The sequence below is a fragment of the Saccostrea cucullata genome, unplaced genomic scaffold (assembly GCF_032062105.1).
Source record: "Saccostrea cucullata isolate Sc308-1 unplaced genomic scaffold, CSIRO_AGI_Scuc_v1 ctg523, whole genome shotgun sequence".
NCBI classification, from domain to species: Eukaryota; Metazoa; Mollusca; class Bivalvia; order Ostreida; family Ostreidae; genus Saccostrea; species Saccostrea cuccullata.
The window spans coordinates 38,991-48,535 of NW_026920820.1; the positions used below are offsets into that span (position 1 = coordinate 38,991).

Here is a 9,545-nt window from a genome sequence, read left to right on the forward strand (position 1 = left end):
TCAACGTTGGGTACAATGTAACGTCATTCTCTCTGTCAGTTAAAAAACACAATAAATACCCGTTTACATTTCTGCTCTGATTATCCTCTTCTAAATCATCTGAATATTGTTGATTAAATTACGGAAACCTTTCTACGTTCCCTTTGTTTTTCTGCATCCTTAAAAACCCTTAACCCTTGAGAAACAAATTAAAAAATAAAACGTCCACCTTGAGCTCAAAGTTAATTTTCTTGACAATCCTAGGCTCAAAATGTCACAAGAATGACATACCCCGGTATGCATTGCCCTTCATATCTGAAGTTATTTTTGCATCAAAATATGCTTCCTTGGAATAAGACATGCTTTCACCATTCACAATCACATCAAAATGGTGATGGAATCTCATGCCTTGTGATTAAATATTCTTTAGTCAGTTGTTCAAAAATTGCACTTACCTGTAACTGTCCATTAAGTTAACAATAACAATGAATACAAGTTTCTTTTGACTTCTTTTGACTGTCATAAAACCCTCACCTGAGACAGTCCAATAAGTAGACAATGCTAACTTAATACAATGGATGAGAAAAAGTTCTAAGAGAGTACATTATGAACATAATAGTGTAAATGTTTTAAGTAGGTTAAAGGCCTCAAACTGTCCATTCTGTGAGAAAAAAGAACTATTATCGGGCCTAACGGCCCTTCAACAGTTCTTTCTTCTCACAGAATGGACAGTTTTTGGCCTATAACCTTTACTTAGAACACGATCACACGACGCGTACTTTGTGCATGCCCAAAGTGATCGCCGTCCCCTGGCATTCAAGGAGTTAATACGCGACCCTGCCGCGTTCAGTGAAGATCTCGCCGCGCTGTAGGAGACTTTACTGCGATCACTCGGCATTTTGCATTTTTATGGACGCCATGCGATCGCCGTGACGACGCAGACCCGGTGTGACAGGGGTTTAATCAATGAAATTTAAGGTTTAAGAATTCCAAATTCTAAAAACAGTGATCCATCAGTTCCCTAAAGGAATTTATTCGTTTTCAAATTCAATTTAAGGCATAATTTGGACTCTGTTAGGCCTATGATCATCAAACTTTGTCAGTTGATGCATCTTGGGTCCTTAAAAAATGTCAACTTAAAAGTAGGTCACCGTCACCTACTGTTTGAACTTTATGTCTAATCCTTGTTAAAACATAAAATCCCATTATTTCAGACACTGAGAGGTTTAGTCATCAAATCTTGTAAGTTGATGCATCTTGGGACCTTAAAACAAATTTATGAAAAAGTAGGTCACTGTGACCTACTTTTTGCATTTTGCAAGTATTTGTTTTTTAATTGTTTAAAAGGCATAGTTACTTTGATTACCTTCAGATCTAACCTACTTTTGAATATCGCAGGTACTTATTGCTTAGAATCATCAAACTTTGTCAGTTGATGTATCTTGGGTTTTCGAAAATTGTTTACTAAAAAATTAGGTCACGATGAACTACTTCTGACATTTTATTGCTTCGTTACTTTTTGACTTAGAATCAGCAAACTTTGTCAGTTGATGCATATTGGGTTTCCGAAGAATGTAGATAAAAAAGTAGGTCACAGTAACCTACTTTTAAATATACCAAATACTTATTGGCTTAGAATCTTCAATCTTTGTCTATTATTGCATCTTGAGTCCTCAGAAAACTTCAATTTTAAAGTAAGTCACTGTGACCTACTTATGATTTTTTGTATAGCTTTATCAAAATTTCTTCAGTCCTAATTGGCCAAGAATCATTAAACTTTGTCAGTTGATGCAAGTTGGGTCTTAGGGTACTTAGGGTTAGAGGCTTCAAATAGAAGTGATAGATTGATTTGTACAATTTATCAGAAGAGCGATTCAAGGCCCTTGGACCTCTTGCAATTAGATTGTGCTTAATCACGCTTGTTTAAAAGTCAAGAGTTTTAAAAATGTGTACGAAAAATTTACTTTTGGCAATTTCCCTTTTGTTATATGTGTATAAAAGAGTCTGACGCAGCTGATAAATATGTATTTATTTTTGATCCTTCGAGGAAATCTGTAAGAAGATTTTATTTTCTGAATGAACATTGTGAAAAATGAGTGATAGCTTTGTTTTAAAACAAATGTTGATTTTGAGTGGAAATACCCTCAAATTTATTGGTGAGTTGAATTTATTGTGATATATTTTTGTGCCAGAGTAATAGTAGCATATAATTTTTCCAAAGCTCGACGAGTTTATTTTGTGACAAAAAGTTAATAATAATTGTGTTTATCGGTTACATCGAAACGATTAATGTGAAATATTTAAAAAATTATAAATGCGGTACATAAAGGTAATCAAAGACGTCATTTGATTTGATAAAAAATATCTTTTTATATACCTGATATAACTAAGAGAACTCTGTTGTTTGTAAATACTTGACTTACAAATAAAAATGATAAAAACGATCTTGCAATGAAGTGTTATGTTTTAAACGAATGATGTTTTTTTTCTTATTGTTGAGTATTTTTATTAGGTTCGACACACAGAGGTTCAGTTGAGAGGGAATGTTACTCATGGGCGCCTTGTCCCACCTGTGGAATTTTCGGGGGTCCGTGTTCTAGTCATCTTCGCAGTTTTGTTTGTAGTTTTTGTTTAAATATCGAAATCAGGGGGGGGGGGGGGGGGGTCACACTTTAAAAGAAAAAAAATGAATAACGTAATGCTCGAAAAATCTTTAAAAGCTGACAACTTTATTCAAGTATTTTTATGATAAATGCTTGACGAGCTTTAAATGAATTGTCAAATGCCTTAAATTGGATATGATTCCTAAAAAAAGATAGCAGTAAAGTCTTTAATCAGTTATATTACAAACATTTTTCTTTAAATTTACTATTAGACGGATAATATTTAAATGCCCAAAAAGTATTTTAACGAAAAAAAAGCTTTATATAGCTCTTTGTGATAAAAGGAAGTTTAGAACTCTTTCTGCATGAAATACAGTAACTATATAAAATTTTACAACGCATAAAATTGGCATGTCATATTGGTTTCTCTGCTGAAAAAAGTTTTGGAGATTTGCTTAGCACCAGATTTTTATTTCGTAGATAATGATGTCAAATTTGCATGAAGTCCAATAAAATCCTCTACGGAGTCCATTATCCAACTGAAAACAGATTGCACTCTTTGTAGTGATTTTTCCCCTGCAGTGCATTTTACATGTTATGTATTAGCCATAATAGGTAGTTGGGACTCCATCACAACATTTTCATTCACTGCGTTATCTCCGTTTGATAGGCACATTTGGCATTTTAACCTCCCTCCTTCGAAGTATATGTGTCTTCTACGGTATGCTAAAAAACGTCCAACCACGAAAAGAGTTATACCAACTACTGTACATACGATAGCTATTACGATAGCTTCATCCGACTCTTGCGCGTTGTCAAGAGACACTTGTATGTTTCTAGGAGACCCTTGTTCGTTGCTAGGAGACCCTGTAGCGTTGTCATGAGACCCTACTGTGTTGTTTTGAGACCTGATTTGAGACTCCAGGCTGTTGTTCTGAGACTCTTGTGTTGAGGTTGTCTCTTTAGGGCATTTTTTAAAACCAATCAGAAATGTGTTTCCGCATTTAAGGAGGCCTATTACCCTAAAAATTTAAAGAGAATACTATTTCAATTGTCTTTAGAATAAACAATCAATTTTAAATTTAGTAATCTAATGTAATTACATGTAGTTTTCTGCCCAATTTAGTAATATTTCACCTGCTTTTAACTGTGATACGGTATCTTTCTACATGGATAATTTTAACCATGTAATGAATAGTACATGTAATACATGTATTAAGACAGAAAACATGAGATAAAAAATCATATCATTAAATAAAGTTAATAAAACAAAACCATACAAACTTTTTTTTACATGTATTCTGAATTATACTGAGAGCCTTTGTTGGAAATTTACAAATTCATAGCCTACATTTTCATACGTTATTCAAGAATTTATGCCTTGTGTTTAAATAATCAGATATTTTTGGTTATTTTATATCCCTGAAATGAATTTGGAAGGGATACATACACTGTAATGCAACAATCGTTTGTACAAATGTGTATGGTGAGGGAGAGAGTGCGCAACGGAATAATAGAAGTAGTTAGAGCAAAGCTCGTTGCAAGTAGGTCTTCCGTCCTGTTTGACCGAAAGTAGCTTTCATTTTTAACAAAAATGAGAAATAAGGCCCAAAAATGCTTTGAATCCTCTAAAGCTATGTTAATTAATGCAAAAATAAGCCATTTTTTGCTACTTCCGGTTTGACCGGAAGTGACGACGACGCACAGAAAATTAATTTTTAAGCTCCCAGAGACATATGTTATCCAAAATCTTGTCAAAAATGGCAAAAAGACGCGTTTCCCGACTACTTCCGGTTTGGCCGGAAGTGACGACGCTGGACGTATTTTGACGACTCCATTAGATTGGGCTTGACATTTTCAACAACTTTGCTTCTTTGATGTATACCAAATTCTCAATACTTTTTGAGATATTTGGAAAAAACTTTTGGCCCCTCTAGATCCCTTAATTTAGGGGTCAGCCCTTTTTTCGACATATCATTTGAAAGATCTTGAAATTTTGCACAAATTATGTTCTATATATTTTAACAAGATATTTTTAGTTTAGAAGATAAAAAGCAAAATATGAGTAATTTTTAGCTCTTTTAAGCGTTCTAATTTTTGACCCCTATATAGCGCCATTTTGAATAAAGAAATCGAAAAACAAAAACCGATGTGCACAACTTCAATCCTTCTATTATCTAAAATCAGTAGAATTTCTGCTCCAGCTTTAGCCGTCTCTGAGCCTTTGTCTGGAAACGAAAGCCTATAATTTTTCGTTTAAAGGGCAATAACTCAAAACCGGAAGTGACTTTTTGAAAAATTTGAAGGCATTCTGATAGAGTTTAAGAACTGTGCGAAATCAGTTGAGAAATGAGTGAAATAGGAGGCTTCAAATGTGGCATCTAGGAAGTAGAAGAAAAAAAAAAATAACTAGATGAGATCTCGTTGCGAGCAACGAGTAGGTCTTCCGTTGAATTTCTCGATAAGATGAGATGTGATTTTGACTGAGATATTAGTTAAAAGAGAAAGACATTAAGTTTTACTTCATCAAATTTGAAGTTTCTGATATTTATCACGATAGTCTGAACATCTTTTGTTCAATATGGCTTATAAAAATGTTTCCCCTTTTCGAGACGTAAAGCATAAAAAATATAGCATTTTGGCCCCTTGACACCCTAATATCCATAAAATATGACCAAAATTTTATAATATATTGTTGCAAATCATTAAGATGACTATACTTTTGCTTCAGTGATGTATAACAAAATATTGATCATAAGAGAGTTAACGATTAAAGAGTTTTGGCCCTTCTGAGCCCCTAATTTGAGGGGTCAGCCCCATTTTTTTTTTTTTTGGTATCAAATGAAAGGTCTTGTGATTTTGAAATTTTTTGTTCAGTATTTATTTGTTTTTAAACGTATTTAAACGAAGATTTTTATTCGTTGTGGAGATATGCTAAACGGAAATGTTATGGGGCCATCCCTACAAGTCCTTAATGGGGTCGTTTTACAAAAATCCAAAGTATGGATATTGTCATCGTCGCAAACCACGGCCAAAATGTACGATCCTCTCCCATTCTGGCCGTGGTTCAACGAGGAGAGAATTCTTCGTAGTTCATTAAAATATTGACCAATGCGAGTAAAGCATAGTCGGAAGATGAACTTTATCGCGACCTTTCCATATCCAATCACAGTAAAGGAAATATTTCTCGTATACTGTTGACGTCAGTTGTTGATTTCAATTGCGATGGAAACAAAACTTGCCACTGACTGAATATGACGTCACAATAGAGAGGCGTAAATATTCAAGATTACGACACTTTTTGTGATCAAGCAGCCATGGGTAGGAGAGAGCTATATGCGGACTCCGGACCGTGGCTCGAGATGATGGGATATTGTTTAGAACATTATTCTGACCATCCTTTGTTCAATATTGCTATTTAAAATATTCCCCCTGTTTGAGATATAAAGCGTCAAAGATTTGACTTTCTCCCCTTGTGACCCCTAATAACATATCATATGATCAAAATTTTATCATATATTGTTGCAAATTGTTAAGATGACTACTTTTGCTTCAGTAATATATAACAAAATATTGATCATTAGAGAGTTATAGATAAAAAAACTTTTGGCCCCTCTGAGCCCCTAATTTGAGGGGTCAGCCCCATTTTTTTGGTATCAAATAAAAGGTCTTGTGATTTTGAAGATTTTTTATTCAGTATCTATGCAGAGATTTCTTTTCGTTGTGGAGATATGCTAAATGGAAATATTTAGGGGCCACCCCTACAAGTCCTTAATGGGGTCGTTTTACAAAACTTCAAAGTATGGATATTGTTTAGAACATTATTCTGACCATCTTTTGTTCAATATTGTTATTTAAAATATTCCCCCTTTTTGAGATATAAAGCGTCAAAGATTTGACATTCTGGCCCCTTTTGACCCCTAATTACGTAACATATGATCAAAATTTTATCATATATTGTTGCAAATTGTTAAGATGACTACTTTTGCTTCAGTAATATATAACAAAATATTGATCATTAGAGAGTTATAGATAAAAAAAACTTTTGGCCCCTCTGAGCCCCTAATTTGAGGGGTCAGCCCCATTTTATTGGTATCAAATGAAAGGTCTTGTAATTTTGCACATTTTTTTTTCAATATGCTTTCACAAATTATGAACAGGTATGAAGATATGAAACAAAATGTGTCAAATTTTGTGAGATATTTCTGAGACATTTTTTCGTGCCCCACTGAGCTCCGGCGCCTTTTGCGCTAGAAAGATTTGGATACCCAATTACAACTCACCAAATCTTCCTTTATTTTCACTGAAAATCTTAAGTCGATATCTTAAGTCGTTTCGGAGGAGTTTCCTGGACAAGCCGACCCTCTGAAAATAAGAAAATCCTAAATATCTCGAGATAAGAAGTGACGTCATCAATCAAAAAAATTTCCAATAAGGTTCAGATCAATACCTACCAGATCTGAAAGTTTCGTGAAATTTGGACGAGTCGTTTCTGAGAACTTGCGTGCACAAAATCGGTTGGAATAATAAAAGGGAAAAAGAAACCGAACGAAAACAATAAGGTCTTCCGTTGGAGACGGAAGACCTTAATAATCTTTACCAACAGAATCAGAAGAAGGTCTTCCGTTGGAAACGGAAGACCTTAATAATAAATTTATATCGGGATTGAAATATTCTTAGCGATGAGGGGGGTCTAACTTGGATGGATTTCTTTTGTTAAAATTCTGTTATTAATATATACATTTCTTTTAAACATCTCTTAGCTACATTTATCAATTGAAAACTAATTCATTGCTTGTAAAATTTTACCTTATCCTAAAGGTTTATGAAAATGAATTTAGTTTTTTCGATTAAATCAAAAAAGAAGGTTAATGTGGAAAAGTACTTGTACTTAAACACCACTTTTTTCCACTGAGTTACAGGACACCTTATTTTAAAAAAAAAAAAGATATTAAATTGACATTTTCTGATTATTTTAATTTCTATCTGTGAACATAATATGACTCATTGTTAGAAGGGATTGGTCTGGGATATATAATTTGTTTTTAAAATCAAATAATTAGCATGCTAAAACAACGTCTGTTGTCTTCAATTTAATTCATTAAATTATTCCAATTATTAGTAAACGAAATTCATCGATAGTGAATATATATTTTAAATATATCAATGTAGTTGTCAAAAACTACTAACATAGTTAGAGGAACGGGGGGTCTATCTTACGAGCACATATCAAAACTCTGCGTATATGACGTATAAATCGGTCATGTTCATCTTTACTTACCAAGCATGTCCCAATAAGAGAAAGAGTATGCAGGCCTGATAGAGGTACATCGGTATCTAAAAGAAGGAACCTTTCATTTTACACAAAATCAGGAATTATAAAAATTATCGATATTGTATAAATATTACCTTTCCGATGTCATTAAGATGTTAAACAAAAAGATGCATATGCATACCTGTTTTTAAAATGTTAGAGAGAAAAATTCAATATAGCCATGTCTTTGCTTCCATAGTTTTGTTCATCTGTTTGTTTCTAGGTCTACAACTGTAAAAGAAAATAAGGTTTTGATTAAGATTTTTTATATTCAAGAAGAATGTTGATAAAATTCTCCTAGATAACGAAGGCAAGGCTCATCTCCATTAACAATCGAGTTAAAAATCTTAAGTACCTTAAGGTCTTATAATAATAATTTATGTTCAGAATCCGCAGTGCGTCATTAAAATGAGTCAGTAAAAGAGGAACTTTAAAAGTATTTTGTAGAAAAAATTTCAGCTATGAATTTTTATTAATTTTAGAAACTTCTGACATCGCCTTATATTAATGTGTTTATCCACGTGATAAATGCAAGTAGTTTTCATTGTATTTTGTTTTATAAATCATTCATTGAATTGGTATTATCGGTTTATTAGCTCAATTTTGTGAATCTAGTTTATATATTTTTTAATACTACATGTATCTTTGTAACCAAGACTTGTTCTCCCCCGTCTGTATAATTAGTAAAGTTTTGATGAACTCAAAATTAAAATTTTGAACAAACAGAAATATAGTAGATTTTACTTTGAATTGAAATCTGCCAGTAATGTTTCTTCTATCTCATTAATGTAACCGGTATTCTAGCTTTTATTTTTACAAAAATGGCTAATTGAAAAAAATTCAATGTTAGCACTAAAGTACTAATTATTTGGATATTTATTATTCGCACATCTAGAATCTTTATTATCAAAGCAAAAACAACATCTTTGTAATACATTAAATATGTGTAGATAACGATCAGTATTCGAGCTTTAATTAAAGTCCATTTAACAGTAAAAATTAAAATAGGAGCAATCCTAGGACCTGACTGATAAGGATGTAACATGTAAATAATGAAATACATCACGGTAAAATAAAAAAATAAGCATGAATAGCAGATGGCATAGGTAGAATAACTTATGTAAAGTGATTTTAAAAATAGATACATCACATGCTACACGGTTATTAGCATAATTATGGGTTTTCAAGTTGTAAAAGGTATTTACAGTTGCCTTAAAATATATTTAAAAACCAAGTAGAATATATTTATGTGTCTACAATTGTCTATTTTACTACTTACAAAATGATACAATGCATCTGTACGTATGTGTTAGCATTTATAATCCCGCTTGAAAAATGGGAAGGTATTTAGTGATCAAGATGTCCGTCCATCTGCCCGTCTGCATGTACCCTCTGTTATGATTTCATGTTCCTTTCTCGTATACGCAATTTCTCGTATACCACTGATGGCACCGTGTAATTCATGGACTGGAGTTACATGTATTGAGTTAATGAAATTATTCAGTATAAAAGTTTTCTCGCATATGTCTTGGCTGTTCATATTATTGTCTTGTCGCATGAGTTGGCAATTCGTATTATGACCTAATTAATTTTCTAAAGTTTCTGACAGTGATGTATGTATTTCGAACCTGCAAAAATTACATATTGTG

The 9,545-nt window shown here is 32.9% G+C and overlaps 1 long non-coding RNA gene across 1 annotated transcript; it reads right to left on the reverse strand.

The window, feature by feature from the left end:
• Positions 1–2,822: 2,822 nt before the first annotated feature.
• On the reverse strand, positions 2,823–9,340 carry LOC134258335 (uncharacterized). The gene is made up of 4 exons (XR_009990147.1): positions 9,176–9,340; positions 8,039–8,127; positions 7,864–7,919; positions 2,823–3,604 (listed from the first exon to the last, which is right to left on the reverse strand). It is a non-coding gene; the product is annotated as an uncharacterized LOC134258335 (long non-coding RNA).
• Positions 9,341–9,545: the final 205 nt, after the last annotated feature.